Source organism: Phocoena sinus, chromosome 19, assembly GCF_008692025.1.
Source record: "Phocoena sinus isolate mPhoSin1 chromosome 19, mPhoSin1.pri, whole genome shotgun sequence".
In the NCBI taxonomy this organism is placed as follows: Eukaryota; Metazoa; Chordata; class Mammalia; order Artiodactyla; family Phocoenidae; genus Phocoena; species Phocoena sinus.
This window is the reverse complement of record NC_045781.1, coordinates 9,428,613-9,445,450: the sequence shown is the minus strand read 5'-3', so window position 1 is coordinate 9,445,450 and position 16,838 is coordinate 9,428,613.

Sequence of the window (16,838 nt, the reverse complement as noted above, 5' to 3'; positions counted from 1 at the left end):
TCGCGCTAGGAGCTGAGCCCGAAATAGCGGCCTCCAGATAAGGCAGTACGACTCAGCGCTTCCGGGGAGCGGAAGGGGGAGGCAGCGTGGGGCGGGGGGGGCTGGGGGTGGGCCTGGGCTCAACTGGGCCTCGCCGCGCAGCCCCGGCCGGACGATCGGCCCCCGCCGTCGCCGCATTGACCCCAACCTGTCACCGGCCTCGAGTCAGCACCCCCAATCCTCCATCCCCCCGATCCCCTGTCTCCTGGTCCCCCGCATCCTCTGCTTCTCCTCCATTCTTCGTCCCTGACCATTATCTACCTCCCCCTTCCCTATCCTAATCTTCACTCCTAGCCCTGCCGCCCCCTCCCCGAGTCCTCAACCTACTCTTCCCGAAGTCCTGTCCCTATTCTCCCTCCCCAGCCACAGCACGAATCTTGCGCCTCTCTGAATCCGCCCCCCCTTCCAGTTCTCAGCTCCACTTCTATGGGGGGGGGAGGATGGGGAGGTCACAGGAAGTCACACCAGACCAGCAAGCAGAGGGCTGGGGATGAGGCTCTGACTTCTTGCTTAGTTTCTACAGTGGATTGAGTGGGCTTAGTTCTGGGTCTTAGCCAGTGTCAGGGCTCATACTGTGCCCAGGATCAGGGATTCAGGCCTGGGCCAGGGTTGGGGCTCAGACTGGGGTCAGACGCAGGTCTGCTGTCACCAAGGTTGGGGTCACCAGAGTCAGGGCTCAGCCTGGCACCCACTGTTTAGTTCAACAAACCCAATTGTACTATGATTCTTCCCTCTCTTGCAAGTCAGTGATGGGACACGACAGCTCCAGGCAGTGGGAACAGCCAGGAACCCTGCTCCCTCTGGGCCTAGGTCTCCCCCTTGCACTTGGATCTTCTAGGGCACCTTCCCACTCTGATATCCTGTGACTCTTTCAGTGCCCACTCCAAGAATCAGCCTCAAGGGTCTTATACCGCATTCACCTGAGATTCAAAGTCTGCATCCTTCTAGTCTCTGAAATATCACAGGACAGAAACTGCCCTGACCTGTGTGAACCCAGGGAGCACAGTGTAGTAGACAGATGTTGCTTCGGTGAAAATTCAGGCAGAACTCTTTGGCTGTGAATGGAAGGCAGCCTCAAGTGGTGTCCCTGTCCCTAGTGGACACCAAGCTTTAGCCAGGTGTCCAACTGTTATGTTGTCTGGATGGGACTCGACTGCCAGGCAAAGGGACTGAGCTGGAGGATCCTTTAAGGCAAGAAGAATCATGTAGTTGGATGAAAGAATTAGGAGGCTGGAAAAGTCAGCAAGGACCAGACAGAAATGGGCCCCATGGGCCATGGTGAGGAGCCTGGACACACACTGAGGAGCTCCCCCAAGGGCACTGGGGAGCCATGGCAGGTTCTGAGCAGGGGAGGGACAGAGGAAGGTTTTAAGACCTTTCTGACTGCTTCCTTGAGGTAGACTGAGGAAGGGAGGGGGAAAGGAGGGGCCTGGACCTAGGTAGGAGTGGGAGGAGGGGAAAGAGGAGGAGAGAACAGATTTGAAAGTCAGTGAAGGGCTCCCCTGGTGGTGCAGTGGTTAAGAATCCGCCTGCCAATGCAGGGGACAGGGGTTCGAGCCCTGATCTGGGAAGATCCCACGCTTTGCAGAGCAAGTAATCTCTTGTGCTACAACTACTGGAGCCTGTGCACCTAGAGCCTGTGCTCCCCAAAAGGAGAAGCCAGTGCAATGAGAAGCCCGTGCACTGGAACGGGGAGCAGCCCCTGCTCATCTCAAGTAGAGAGAGCTGGTGTGCAGCAATGAAGACCCAAGGCAGCCAAAAATTAATTAATTAAATTTTTTAAAAATTGGGGGAACATGTATTGGCAAATACAAGAGTATACCTTGACAAAGTAAATTCTCTTCCTTCCTCTGATCCCCACTTCTCACTGTTAACTATTTCTCGTGTACCTTGGCCAGTAGGATTCATTGAGCTCTCACGATGACCCCAGCCTGTGCTAAGCCCGTCACAGAAATGACCTTGCTCAAATCACTCACCACCCAGTGTGTTGGCCAGGCACCATTGCTATACCCATTTTAGAGAAGTGAAGCCTGAGGCTTAGAGAAATGCAGGGATGTGTCCTATCAAGGGCCTGGCTTTGAAGGTTTTTCAAAATTGAAGGTATGGGAGCAGGTGAGATCAGAGAGGAAAAAGTCCAAAGGGCCAGAGCCCAGGGAACTGGAGGGGAGTGGCAGGGAGTTCAAGGGGGCTGCCTGGAGGAGGAGTGAGGAGAGCTAGGAAGGTACCTTCCAGAGCCTTCTGATGAAGGGCTTAGGTGGAAGTAAGTCACTCCATTTGGGAGGCTGAGCTACCCCTGGCAGCAGGGCAGAACCCTCTCCTCAGGCCCCAGAGGTGTTCATAGGAAGAGACTGAGGCTGCTTGATGACATCTCAGGGACACGGTGATAGCACAGCCGGCTGTTATGACGTCTGAGTGATTCGCCACCTGCCTGTTATGACCAGCATCTCTAGTCATGCCCCATGGGGGGGATGAGGATGGGAGGAAGTGACAGGCCACAGGGGGTGGGGGTGACAGGGATGCAGTCATTTAGAGACCAGGGACTCAGCAGCTGAGAGATGTGTTCTGCCCCCTGCACTAGGGAAAGTTGGGTGAGAGGATCCACGTTTTGGTGTTCTGTTTAGTGAAGAAGGTCTAGTTTCAACAACGTTTGGCTGGGATGGAGTAGGTCTGGGCTCAGAATCAGGGGTCAGCCCAGAGGCTGCTGAGATCAGGGACATCTGTTTTGTTTGCTGCTGGGTCCCCATCACCTAGGACACAACTGGCACACAGTAGGGGCTCAATACATCTTTGTTGAATGACTGAATCAAATGAAAGGGGTCAGCACTCTCTGGGACTCAGTTTACCTTTTCGCCTAACAGCCATCAGGCCACCTCAGCCAATGGCGTTGCTAGGGATACCCCTCCCCACCTAGGGTCTCAGATCTCAGTCCTCGCTCTCGAGTGGGGTGGGGGTGAGCAAAAAAAGGAGTTCGTGCCTCTGATGGACTCCGCCCAAGTGTGATGTCACAAGCCGCTCTGGGATCCCGACCCGTGCCGCTCCCTTGGGATGGGGCGTGGAGAGGAACCCGGGAGTCCTAACTTCCGCCGCTCCCCGGGGCCTGGCACTGTTACATAACCCCCCGACGTCGCGTCCCCAGGGATGTCGCCGGACGTCCTGGCCAGGCTGGGGACAATGGGCGGGGAGAGGCCCTCCCGCCAGGAGCCTGGAAGTGGCAAGGGCACCCTCTCCTCTGATTCACCCTTCTTTCCGGCCCGTTTAAGCCTCCTCCTTCTCCTCAAGAATCCCTATCTCCCCCAAACTCTCTACCCTCACATCTTGTCCTCCCTAAATTTCACCTCTTTCCCCGAGCCTGGAAATATGTCCTCTACCCAAACTCCCTGCCCTCACACCAGTCCCCTGTGATTTCTGAATCCCCTAAACGTCCAGTTTCCCACGCCCTCCTTCACTCACCCATCCGCGGGCCCCTCTCCCGGGTCCCTCAAACTAGCCCCCACTTCCTACCCCACCACCGCCTTCCCAATCTCCTCCCTTGGCTCCCCCAAACTTCCCGCATCATCTGTCTCCCCCAAACCCCTTCCCACCTCCCTCAAACAGACCCCGAATACTCTTTCTCGTCCCTAATGCCAGCCCTCTCTTGTTTCCCCGAAACTGCCCCAGTATCTCTACTTCATTCCCGCCAAATCGGGTCCCCCATACCCTCCCGGCTCCAGACAGCCGCCGGGTCCCCCGGCCCCAGGCCCCCGGCCGCCCGCGCCCTTCGCCGGCCCGCTCCCAGGCCCGTCTCCGGTTCCCAGGCCGCCCTCCCGCGGTGGCCTAGAGACCCAGTTTGCAGCGGCAAAACATTGGTCTCCGGGCAACAGGCCCCGCCCGCCCCAGGGCGGCCCGCTGCGAGCCCAGCCGCGCCGAGGCCGAGACTGCGCGCGGAGGCGGGGCGGGCTCACAGGGCAGCGGCCTTCGCCTCCGGAGGCCCCCAGGGCGCAGAAACCCGGGGAGACGGCAACGCGGAAGTAGAGATTCAGGGCCCCGGAGCCAGAAAACCTCGAGAAATTCGTGGAGACTGAAGCCACAGGGAGCTGTCTGGGGCGCAGTGATAAAGAGACCGCGCGACAAAGCAAACAAGGACCGGGCCCCGAAATAAACTCGGGGATGGCGAGGCTAAACACAGACACCCCACGGGTCCGCAGGGACGCCCCTGAAGGCAGGATAATCTGCCTCAGATCGTCTGGGCCATTGCGCTTCTGTCTCAGGGGCCTCCCTCTCTGACCCTCAGTTTCCGTATTTGTAAAATGGGTAGCGCCCAGCACAGAGGGCTGTCGTGACAATAGGGCTGTCGTAAGGATTCAGTGAATTCACCGACCTGGAGCTCGTGGCACACTCCTGGCACATCCCATCCGTCATTCATTCGTTCAACAGATATTTATCGAGCACCCATTATGTGCCCTGCACTGTGGTAAGTGCTGGGAATTCAACAGAGCAAAACAAAGATCCCTGTCCTCGTGGGAGCTTCCACTTTGGGAATGGGGAAGGAGGTGATGGACGATATACAAGCACAAATTAGCACATTACGTAACACACTGGAAAGTGGTCATTGCTGGGGAGGTGGAGAGGGAGGGAGGGTTGGGGCAGCCGTTTTAAATAGGGTGGTCAGAGAAGGCCGACCTGAGAAGGTGATGTTTGAGCAAAGACTGGAAGTTGGTGAGAGAGGAGCCTGCAGATATCCCGGCCAAGAACGTGCCAGTCAGAGGGAGAAGCAGGTGCAAAGGCCTTAAGGTGGGAACATGCCTGGTGTGTTGGATTAACAGCCGGAGGCCCATGTGGTTGGAGCAGAGAAAGCAAGGAGAGAGGGAGTGGCAGAGACACGGGGCCTGTGGGCCATGGTGAGCGCTTTGGTTTTTATTCTGAGTGAGTTAGGAGCCATGGGAAGGTTTTGAGCAAAAGAGGGACATGGACTGATTTTGATTTAAATAGCATCCCTCTGGCTGTATGTGGGGAATAGACTTTGGGAGGCCAGAGTGGAGGCAGGGAGACCAGTGAGGATCCCCAGGCAATCGTCCAGGCAAGAGGTGATGGTGACTTGGAAGGTGCAGCAGGGATCAGATTCTGGAGGTGTTTGAACATAGAGCTGTAGAATTTGCTGACAGGCACATTCATGGCAAGCCCTCAATAGATGGCATTAGTTACCATGATGTTAGGGGGTGCTCACAAAATCTTCATAGAAGTCCTTATCATCCCCATTTTACAGATGCAGAAACTGAGGCCCCAGGAGGTCACTCAACTTGCCCAAGGACTCAGCTCAGTCTGGCTCCAAAGATGGTACCCCTCTATTAGGTTGGCTATTCCCAAATCCAAAACACCCTCAGAGTCTGGAACTATACCTAAACTTATCCATGTGGGCCCCAGGACCCCTGGAGCTATATCCTCGTCAACCACACCCAGTGGGCGTAGAAAGTGGTGGCCTGATGGAGAATGCTGCCTGACTGGTGTTCCGGTTGTCAGGTAGTCACCCATGCTGGCCTGGAACACTTGCTTAAAGGCAGGCATGTACATGTAGAGAGGGTACACCCAGAACCTCCCAGGCCAGCATCCGCTTCCCGCACTCAGTCCCAGCACTGGACCCAGGCACACCCCAGTGCAGCCTGCAGTGACCTGTTTGATACAGTCACACACTCACAGGCAGATAGGTACGTGGCCCTCCCCCGTGGAGGTACCTTTTCAGGTGATGTGCAGCAAACACAATTTCTGGCTTTATCTCTTTGTGTTTCCATATCTCTTGGTCTCTTTCTCTCTCTCTCTCTCTTTCTGTCTTGCTATCTTTGTCTCTCTCTGTCCCCACCCTGACCCCCAGATCTGTCTCTCTCTGACTCCTCACACTCAGGACCCTCTACCTGCAGGGGAAATCACTCTTGTCCCTGGCCACATGTCTCCGCAGAACCTCACCTATTATGTGACATCAGAACCTGGCATCAGCCAACAAGGACCTACTATATAGCAGAGAAAACTATACTCAATATTTTGTGACAATCTATAAGAGAAAAGAATCTGAAAAAAATATATATATATATAAACTGAATCACTTTGCTGTACACCTGAAACTAACACAACCTTGTAAATCAACTATACTTCAATTTAAAAAAACATTAAAAAAAAAACTGGCATCGGGACACATGTGTGGAGGCCTCAGGTCAGCTGCTCAGAATTACTCAGGCAGGATCTCACACGTCATAATCTCTGCCACTTCTTTCTCTGAGATTCCGACCCACAGCTTTTGGGTGTGGGACTGGGGCAATCCACTTTTATCAAGCTCCCCAGGTGATGGGGACTTGCACTGGCTACTCCATCTAATTTTGCACAAAGGGAAGAGCAGAGGTCCAGAGAGCAGAGGAACCATCCCAGCACCCCACAGCACTCAGCTGTGAGGGGCTTGGAGCCGTCCAGAATCGATGGGAACAAGTTTGGGAGTTAAATTAAATAATAAAAGAGAATCACAAAGACACAGAGGCAGACCCAGAAATGGATAAAGACTCAGAGAAAGGGGAGTGGGAGGGGGGCAGAAATCCAGAAAGGGACTCAGGGGAACAGAGACACAGAGTGACAGAAATGCACAGAGATGGTGCAACAGAGACAGAGAGACAGGGGTCAGAAAGATGCAGAGAGAAATTGGAGGCATATTAAGAGACAGAGACTGAGAGACAGACAGTCATTTCGGGGGATAGAGAGACCCCAAGAGGGGCACGTTTTCAACAGTATACATGTGGCCCACATTTTAGAGGCTCTACTTCTTGGAAGCAACCAGTGCCATAGTTTGGCAATTGCAGGCTTACCAAGCCAGGTTCCCTCCCTAGGCCCTACATGTAGGATGCACATTAAACACATTTATATAACCTGCCCTCTGTGCAGAATCTAGGAGCTTTACATAACATAGCCCCATGAGTCATGCTGCAGACGTGGGGCAGTGACCTGACACGCCCAATGAGAGGGGACCCCTCACCCAGGACTGTTACTTGGAAGTGACTCTGTGAGAAGTGAGAGATCATAGGTTTCACTGAGGAGGAAGTAGAGGGTCAGAGAGGGCAAGGCACTTGCTCTGGGGTCACACAGCCAGGGTCCAGTAGGACAAGAATTCCAACCTCATCTGCCTGGTTCCATTGCCATTGCCCAAGACACCAAGAAAGGCAATGACTGCCAATGCCCTGTGATGTGCTCCTTTACAGGCTGGAGGAAATAATAAACATATCGGTAATAATATGACAGCCCCCGCGTATTAACCACGCCGTGCTGCAGTAAGTACTTTACAAACACCGTATCATTTACTCCAAACCCCAGTGAAGAAGGGACAGAACCCAGTTGTTAAATAACATAATTATACTTGTTATGTACGGAGCACTTACTACGTACTAAGTGCTTAACAGGATTTCATACAGTCACAATTCTGGAGGCGGGTGATGTTTTCACTCCCAATTCAGGAAGGAAAGAGGCTCAGAAAAAGGAAGTTACAGGTCAAGGTCACAGAGTGGGTATTTGAACCCAGGTCTCTCTATCGGTTTATTTCTGCCACCTACTGCCCCGTGGACGTGCGTGCCCACAAGTGCGCCTATGCACGTGTGCAATCAACCTAACATCTTACACTAACATCTCAAAAACTTTAGTCCAAATAGCAACAGCTCCTGCCTCGTATTCTTCCTCTACTCCAAGAGGGCATAACCCGGTCTCCAATCCCCTAAACCTCCCCGACACCTGGGGAGCAACCCTCCCCTCTCCCAGCAGCGCCTCAGTCCCGCGACGCGGTCCGAGCTGGATCCAGTAAAGTGTTCCTGGCCCTTTAAGAGAAGGAACAGTCGGCCGGCGTTGCCCGGCAGCGCCACGGCGGTTGCCAGGCAACGTCAACAAACGACACGGCCACTGTCTCCGCACACCCCCCTCCCCCCGCCGGCGCAGACGCGGTGACGCGACGGGCTGTGGAACGCCGTCGCTTAGCAACGTGAAGGCTGTTTGTCCCGGGCCTGGCCGCGCGGCCGCACAGGGCGCAACCAGGACCAGCCAGGGCGGACAGACTGGCCGGCCGGGAGCCTGGTGGTGGGGGGTGGGGGGGCGCTGCGGTGATGGGAGCGGGGGAGAACCAGGTCCCCAAATTGCCGGTTTCCCTTTAGACAGCCGCCGTCTGCTTGTCACCCGCTCCTCCTGTCTGACCTGGGACCGCCTCCGCTGGGTATCTGTCCGTCTGCGCCCCCTCGTCCCAGGCATGTCTGTCTGTCCAGCATCTCCTGCGGCGTGGCTGTCTCATATTCCCCCAAACAATAACAACTGAAATAGATCCAAGCACTCTTCTCTGGCCTGCTGCTTTTGCCTCCGACTCCTGGGTTTCCGGGTGCACTGTTCCGTTTGGGGTCCCAACCAGTGGAGACAGGCACAGTGAACAACCTGTGCGCGCCCATACACACTCAGAGCCACAGCGCGAGAGCTCCCTCCCGTTCCTTTCCCCGCTCCCCTCGGGTTTTCTTTTCTTGCGTGTCTTTCTGGAGGCTCTTTCATCAGACAAGCAGCCCGAGGTCCTTCCATCCCGTGTCCAGGAAGCTGTCCACAGCTGGAAGGTTTTAATAGCTCATCCCCAACACACACCCCCGACACCCCCCATTCAGTAGCTTCATGTGACCAGGGCTGGGGCGAATGTCCAAGGAGAGAGAAGAAATTGGGTGTGTGACTGTGAATGGCTGTGACTGTTGGTGAGTGATTCTGTCGGTGACAATGTGTCTACCTGGGATTTCCTGTGTGAGAGCATGCTCAGGAAGGCTTTCTTCGTGTGTGAGAGCAACTGCTGGACTGAGTGAGTGGTTTCTCCAGTTTGCATTTGTGTATCTGGATGTATGGGTATTTGAACCCTGCTGACTTGTGTTCATGTATATGTTCGCGTGTGTGTACTTGTGAGAGTCTTTTTGTGTGGTTATACATGAAACAATGTGTGTGTAGGTACCTATGGATGTGTACGGTTTTGCCTCTAGCTTGCATTTCTGGCTGTGTGTGTATGTGTGTAGTTCTGGATCTCAACATACAGTCATCTGTGTGTAACTATGCAGGTAACTGTTTGTCAGCCAGTTGTCTCTCACAGTTCTTTCCACAGTGTTTATCACAATTTTTCATTATATATTTGTTTGTTTACTGTCTCCCCAACTGGGCTGCGTGCCCCATGAGGGCAGGGCCCAGGGCTATTGTGGTCACCACTGGGTCCCCAGCACTGCCCTGCACACAGTAGGTGCTCAGTAATTATTTGTTGAGCAAATGAATCAGTGACTCATGTGTGTCCATGTCAAGTGCACACATTTGTGTAACTGTGTGAATGGTTCTGTGCTTCTGGGTGGCAGTCTCCTGTGTGTGCCTTCCAGCTTTGTAGCTGCATCTGGCTGTGTAGCTCTAATTTTCAGCACCCACCACACTGTGTGAAATATAGGAGAGCTTCAGTCAATATTTGTGGACTTGAACTGTATTAGCATTAGGACCTCTGTGTACCTCAGGTTTCTCATCTGTAAAATGGGAATAATAATTGTACTCACTCATGGGACTGCTGTGGGGAGTAAATGAGTTCACGTAGAGAACATTTGGAAAGTGCTCGGCGCAGAATAAATGTTTACAAAATACCACACTTGATTGTCAGCAGTATTACTACTTCCTCTCTGTGTGCCCCTGTATGCATGTGTCCAGAATCCGAGCTACAGACTCAGGCGTGGTTCTGAGCTAGTGGGTACCAAAATACCTCTGTGTGTCAGTTTCCTTCCTACAAAATGGCAACAGGCCTCCTCCAGGGGTGGCTGTGACCAAATGAAGCTGTGTCTCTAAGTCTTGACCCTGGTGTAAGGACCTAGGGAGCGCTCAGTGTCTGCAAGGCCAATCATGATCATCACTGTGAAGCTCAGGTTCTGGGGAAGGCAGTGGAGGGGCAGAGTTTGGGGAAAGTAGAGGTTCAAATCATTCAATGGGACTGGGAATGAGTAAAGTCCAAGAGGGAAGAAAAGGCTGCAGCAGGCTGGTTGAAGGTCAGAATCCTGAAAGGACTTCCCTCAAGGGACGGTTTGGGGGCTAAGGATTAAAAGTAACTGGAACTGTTTGGAGAGCTGCCTGGAGGAACAGAAACCAGCCTGAGTCTTGCAGGCTGGTGGAATTTCGGGAGGGGGTAACAATAGCAATAATATGGGGCTTTGTGAGGAATTTCTGTCTTGTTCTCAGCTCTGTCTCTGTTGCCTAGAGAGCCTGACACAGGGGAGGTGCTGAGAACATGTGTTTGAATGGCTGATTAAATGAATGAATGAATTTCATCCTACAATAACCTGTGAGTTCTGGTCTCCAGGGGAGGTGAGGAGGTCCTGGTGGGCTGCCACCAGGTGGGCCCCTAGCCTCTGAGATTTGCCTGGTGCCTGTCCCCAAACCCGCTGTTCCCACAGCTCACGGGTGTGGAGGGTGTGGAGGGCGTGGAGGAGGCCGGGAAGGGAGGGTCAGGCTGCTGGCTGCCGGCCCTGGAGAGCTGCCCAGAGTGTCTGCAGGAGGGAGAGGGTAGCTCCGGCGCCTGAGTCACCTCGGAGAAACCCCGGCCACATACCTGGCCGCTGACATCACCGGCCAGGGCACCCCCCAGTGGCCCAGACAAGCCGACTGAATCACAGGTGGAATTCAGCCACCCCGGGCGGCACAGGCACGTGGCCCGCTGTGAACCCCCCCCTGACAACCCCCCCCCACCCGTGTCCGTCTGGCTGCGGGGGCCGGGCAGGCCGCATTCGGGTCAGTGAGGGGGCGTGGGGCCTGAGTCAGGGACGGGGCAGCTCCAGCCTGAGACCACCCAGTCCAGCCGCAGGCGTCCTCAAGGTGCAAGAAGGGGAGGCGGGGGAGAGCCGGTGGGGAGGCCCCTGGGCCGTGAAGAGGAAGCCCGCTCGGGTATGACTGGGAGGCTGTGGGTTGTGGCCAGCAGCTGGTTGACCTGCTGGGGGTGGGATGGGGTCTGGGTGTTTGCGCAGAGAACAATGGAATCACCATACGTGCGCTCACGCATGCAAACACCCCAGAGCGGGGAGGCCCTGCCTCCGTCCACCCACAACTGTGAAGCCTCACCACCTGGGTTGTAACCGGCCCTCACTCCACAGAAATCCACAGATCAGGCAAGTTCCCTAAGGGCTCCTGGCCTCAGTTTACTCATCTGTTGAGTGAGGATAATAATAATTGCCATTGTAGCTTATACTTACAGGGAATATACTTTCTGGCAGGTACTGTTCTAGGCATTTTTACATACAAACTCATTTACTCCTCAAAATGCTGGGAGGGAGGTGCTATTATTAACCCCGCTTCACAGATGAGGAAATTGAGGTCCAGAGAACTGAAGTTACTTGTCTGCTGTCACACAGCTAGTGCCCTCCTTATAATGGTATTGGAAGAGTTAAACAAGAAAATACAGTGGATCTGTATGTAGCACCTGGCACCTGGTTAGTTTTCTTAAGTGATTGCCAGCTATATTATTAATTCTACTCATATTATTTTCACTCAAAGTGCAGCTGGAAAGGTCTCCAAAACTGTTATCTGCACCACCTTGGTCCAGTCCTTCCTTTTAGCTTCCCACAGTCTCCTGCTTCCTCTTCTTTGGTCTTACATGTCTACAGTAGGGAGAGAGGGACTTTCCGGGACTCCCTCCTTATCTGAATCTTTTCAGGACTTTACAGTAGTCCAAACGCCTCCACCAGGAAGTCCTCCTGGTTTGCTCAGGCCTCCCTGAGCACTCCTGCCACCCAATGCCTGGAGTAGTTATAGTCAGTGATACACCACCACACTGTGAGGGTCTGGGTTGCGGTGGGTGAGAGGTTGGCCCCTACAGTGAGGGGGTCCACAGCTCACCTGGACCAGGGCCTGAGACAAGCCAGCATCTGAGGGTGGCCTCTACTTAGCTGTGTCTGCATGCCCGCACATGTGAAACTGTGCGTGTGTATAATTGTGAGCATACATGGGAAAGAGTGTACACAATAATGGGATCTGAGTGTGTGATGCTGTGTATCTGTGTGCCTTGTCCTGTAGGCATTTATGCAGATCTGAGCAAGACAGATATGTTTCTGTCCAAGGCAGTCTGTCAGAGTTTATGAATGAATAAATGAGTGGATGGTGAAGATTCATTTAATCAACAGATATTTACTGAGCACCTGCTGAGTGCCTGGCACTGTGCTGGGAACTTGGCCATGACCTGGACAGCCTTGGCCCGGGCCTGAATAATAATATAGACCAAAAAATAATAATAATAATAATAATAATATAGACCAGTGAAGAAGACCAGACTGTCCCCAGACAGTAATGAACTCAGAGAGGCAGAGAGGGGAGAGGGGCTCTCAGGGGGAGGGGTACTGACCCAGGGAGGGCTTCCTGGAGGAGGGGATACAGGAGCTGAGAACTGGAGGAAGAGAGTATGAGCTAGAGGGAGGAAAAAGGGGCATGCTCCAGGCAGAGGGAAGAGCACATACAAAGTCCCTGAAGACTAGAGAGAGAGACCACGGCGTGTAGAACATGGCAAAGAGGAGGGGGAGGGGAGGCTGCAGCGGTCGGCCTAGGCCAGGTCATGCCGGACCTTGTGGGCTGTGGTGAGTGAGGAGTTTGAATGCAGGATGCAGGGGTATTGGGAGGGTCAAGCTAAGAGTTTCCAATCTGGACCACTCTGCTTCCCTGAAACACCACAGATACCCCCTCCAGGAGGCAACCAGGATTGCTCAGTGGGGAGTGGGCCCAGCCAGCCAGTAACACTCACTACTCAATGCTGGACATGGAGAAACCAGCAGTTACTAACCACCTGGGCTCTACCCTCACGGAGGTCACAGCAGGACACACACCCAAACATGCACACCCGACTCCTCTCGTGCTTCAGAAACTCACAGACATTTCTTTTGGAGCCGGAGCCTTGGCATCACCCAGGGGCTGCATGGAAGCACAAAAGACTATACCAGATGTGAGCTGTAACCAGATTCCCCAGCTTACTTGATTTCACATAACAGCTGAGAAGCACTGTGCCTCGGTTTGCCTCAGTTTGCTTCTCTGTACAATGGGGACAATAACTTACTTATGGGGCTGATGTGCTATGAGGATTAACCGAGATAATGCATGTGAGCAGAGCTAAGTGTTTACTTTCCGTATCTTCCTCCTCATTTTTATTATGAAATTTCAGAACTGGAAAGGACTTTCAGAGCCCATGGTCATCCAACCTTCTTGCTTTATGGATGGGGAAACTGAGGAACAGAGTAGCAAGGGTTTTGCCAAAAGAATAATGGAAGAATGTGCTGAGGGCTCCCTTTGGCAGAGTTGGGTCCCCGGGGCTATTTACAGGATGCTCTGAGCAAACAGAGCTGGCACTGCCACCCCACCCCCAAAAGGGGCAGAAGGCTGAGGGCTCTGCCTGCTCCCCCACACACAGATCCAAGCCCTCGGGAGCCAGAGCAGGGGTCCTGCCCTCTCCTCTACACTCAAGTCCTCCTCCTCCTGGAATTTCCCTGGGATTCAGCCTCATGACAAAAGACTTGCCTTTCCCATGCCATGCTCTGGGGGCAAGGTGTTCACATCCATGTGCATGTTTGAGTAAGACTCTGTGTGTGTGTGAGAGTGTGAGTGTGTTTGTGTGTGTGTGTGTGTGTGTGTGTGTCTCCAGGGCCAATTTTTACCTTAGGCCCTAGGGCCCATGATAATTTTAGAGGCCCATGAAAGTGTTTAATTTCTTTTAAAATCAAGGAAGAACTAAACTTCTAGGTCAAATGAAATGTTTTAATATTTAATATTTGTCTTTATACCAATGTAGTCATGATAAATAATTTTAAAGATGTCATTATGGAGAAAGAGGCCCACAAAGGCAAAAGTGCCTGGACCCATGAAAGCTATAATGGGATCTTGTGTATCTCTGCTTCTGGTCACGTCTCTATGAGGGTCTGCAAAGGTCACGGTTCTATGAGGGTCTGCAAAGGTCTGCATAGCTTTGTTTCAAAAACAAAATAAGGCCTTCCCTGGTGGCGCAGTGGTTAAGAATCCGCCTGCCAATGCAGGGGACACAGGTTTGAGCCCTCGTCCCAGAAGACCCTACATGCGGCAGAGCAACAAAGCCCTTAAGCCACAACTACTGAAGCCAGCACGCTTAGAGCCCATGCTCTGCAACAAGAGAAGCCACCACAATGAGAAGCCTGTGCAACGCAAGGAAGAGTAGCCCCCGCTTGCCGCAACTAGAGAAAGCCCGCGCGCAGCAACGAAGACCCAATGCAGCCAAAAACAAAATAAATAACTTTTTTTAAATTAAAAAACAAAACAAAACAAGTGCCTACAATGTGCCAGGCATGTTCCCAAAGCTTTACTGATATTCATTTCACATAATCCCCTCACCAGCCCCACGAGCTGGGCCTTATTCCTGCCCTCCTTTCCCCAGCGAGGAAACTGAGGCTCCAGACGTCACTAGCTCAAGTTCACCCAACTACTAAGTGGTGGGGCCAGAATGTAAGCCCAGGCCACCTAGATTCTGGGTCTGCCTGTCGGGGGATGAATGTCCAATGTCTGCATGAGTGTGACCATCTGCGTGTGAATATATCGACATATATAACTCATTTAATAATAATTAAAAGCAAAGGCTCTGAAGCCCCGCAGGCTACATTCTTATCCCAGCTCTGCCACTAATTTGCTGTGTGACTCTAGGCAAGTGACTTCACCTCTCTGGGCCTCCATTTCCTTGCCTGTAAAATGATAGTTCCTACCTCATAGGAGTGTTGTGAGAATTAAATAAGTTAATATGAGTGCTCAGAAGAATTACTCTTGTTACTGTGTGTGAGGAACACCACGTGCATCTATAGTGAGGATGTGTGTGTCACGTGTGTCGGTAACCATGTGAAGGTGTGTGTTTCTGTCTGCAGGTGTGTGTGTGCGTGAAGCTGTTTCTCTGTGTGGCGGTGTGTGTTGCCGCTTGTGGGTGGATGTCTGAATGCCTGTGTGCCCCTGTGAGTATATGTGTGGATGTATGGGCCACCTGGGGCGGGGTGTGAAGGTCTTTGGGCAGCTAGGGTAGGTATTTGTGTGTCTCCTTTATTCCGTGGGAGAGGAGATGAGGGGCTTGGACAGGACAGGAATGAGGGGTCACTCCCTGTCTGATGCTGGGGCCGAGTCACTGCCTGCTGGTGGTTGCCGTGTCATCTCCTAGTCCCCATCCCTCCTCCCAGACTGGTTGCAGACAGAGGGGGCGTGGGGGAAGAGGTGTTTGAGGCTGGGCTTTTGTCTGGAAACCTCAATCTCCCTGTATTGTCCCCCTGTCCCCTCAGCCTTCCAGGTCTCCCTACCCCTTCCCCACTATTGGGACAGAGAATCAAGACTCTCCTGGGAATTAGGAACCACGCAACCCCTCCAGCTTGGCTTCATACCGGCTGTGTGACCATGAGCCAGGCCCTCCCCCTCTCTGGGCCTGTGGGATTCAACAATTTTAAAGTGCTTCACCCTCTGTGCCCTGGCTGGGCCAGGCTCTGCACTGGGAGGGAAGTGCCAGGAAGTCAGGTTTCTGAAGCAGCTAGTGAGATCCTTACCAGTGGATGCCTAAGAGTTGGAGGCTGTGGTGTCTGAAATACCCTAATTAGACTCTTGAACTACATTTCCTAACTGGGTGGCTAGGTAAGCAGCTTTCCCCGCTGAGCCTGGGTTACAACAGTGTACGCTGCGAGCAGACAGGATAGGTCTGCAAGGCTTATAACTCCCCACCAATGGAACTGTCATTTAAACAATCCCAACACCCAGGTTTTTCAGGGAGTTTCACTGAACCAGGCAGCTCTCAGAAGTCAGGAAGAGAATAGGAGTCCTGGGTTTGAATTTCTTGATGGGATGGGATGAGATGGGATCTTGGGCAAGTCACAAACTCTCTATCATTTTCCTCTTTTATAAAATGAAGATTTTTCCTCCCTTAAACTTCCAAAGCTGTTTTAACGATTGTAAATCTTGTATTGAAAGGCTTAGTACAAGAGCCGGTATTTGGTAAGTGCTAAATACATGGCATTTATTATTATTATTTCATCATCATCATTATTATTACTATTATTATTTATTATGCCCCCACACACATACATTATTTCTGACTACGGATAGAATTATAAAGTAGAAAGGAGAGGTTAACAACACCATCAGCAGGAGGGACACTTCACCCTGTTTTATTCCCCATCCCCACCAAACCCGCGTACCTCCCAAACGCCGCCGGATCTCTGGGGGCAGCAGGGTCCAAGACACACATCCTTTGTCCATCCGGGAAAAGTGAAGCTGAAGCTCAGAGAGAAAAGACATTTTTCAAGGTCGCACAGCCAGTCAGGGCAGAAGCTGGTATGAGCCTCGGGACTCCACCCCCACTTCCACTTTCACCTGGAGCATCACAGCCCCTCCCACCCGGTTCGGGACTCAGTTTCCCCGCCCATGTGACTACACCACAGAGCCAGAGCTGCTTTTGGAGATTGACCTTATTCTTGAGAGAGAGCGCTGCACCACCAGGGGAAATGGGAGGGGCGGCCAGAGGTGAGGGGGACCCTCATCTGGGGTCTTCCCTGTGGGGATCCTCCGCTGGGTCAGTCTAAAAGCCTATTAATATCAGCCCCCGGGGCGGCGCTGCACTGCGCAGGCGCGGGCGGGTTCCGCAGGCGCGCGGGGCGAGCGCACGAGCGAGCGAGGGATTCCCTCTGACGTAATTGCTAGGATACCAAACAAACACTCAGCGGCGCCGGCCAAGCTCCTTATATGGCTAATTGCGTCACAGGAACTCCGGGGAGACCAGGCCGGGATCCCCTCCCGCCGAG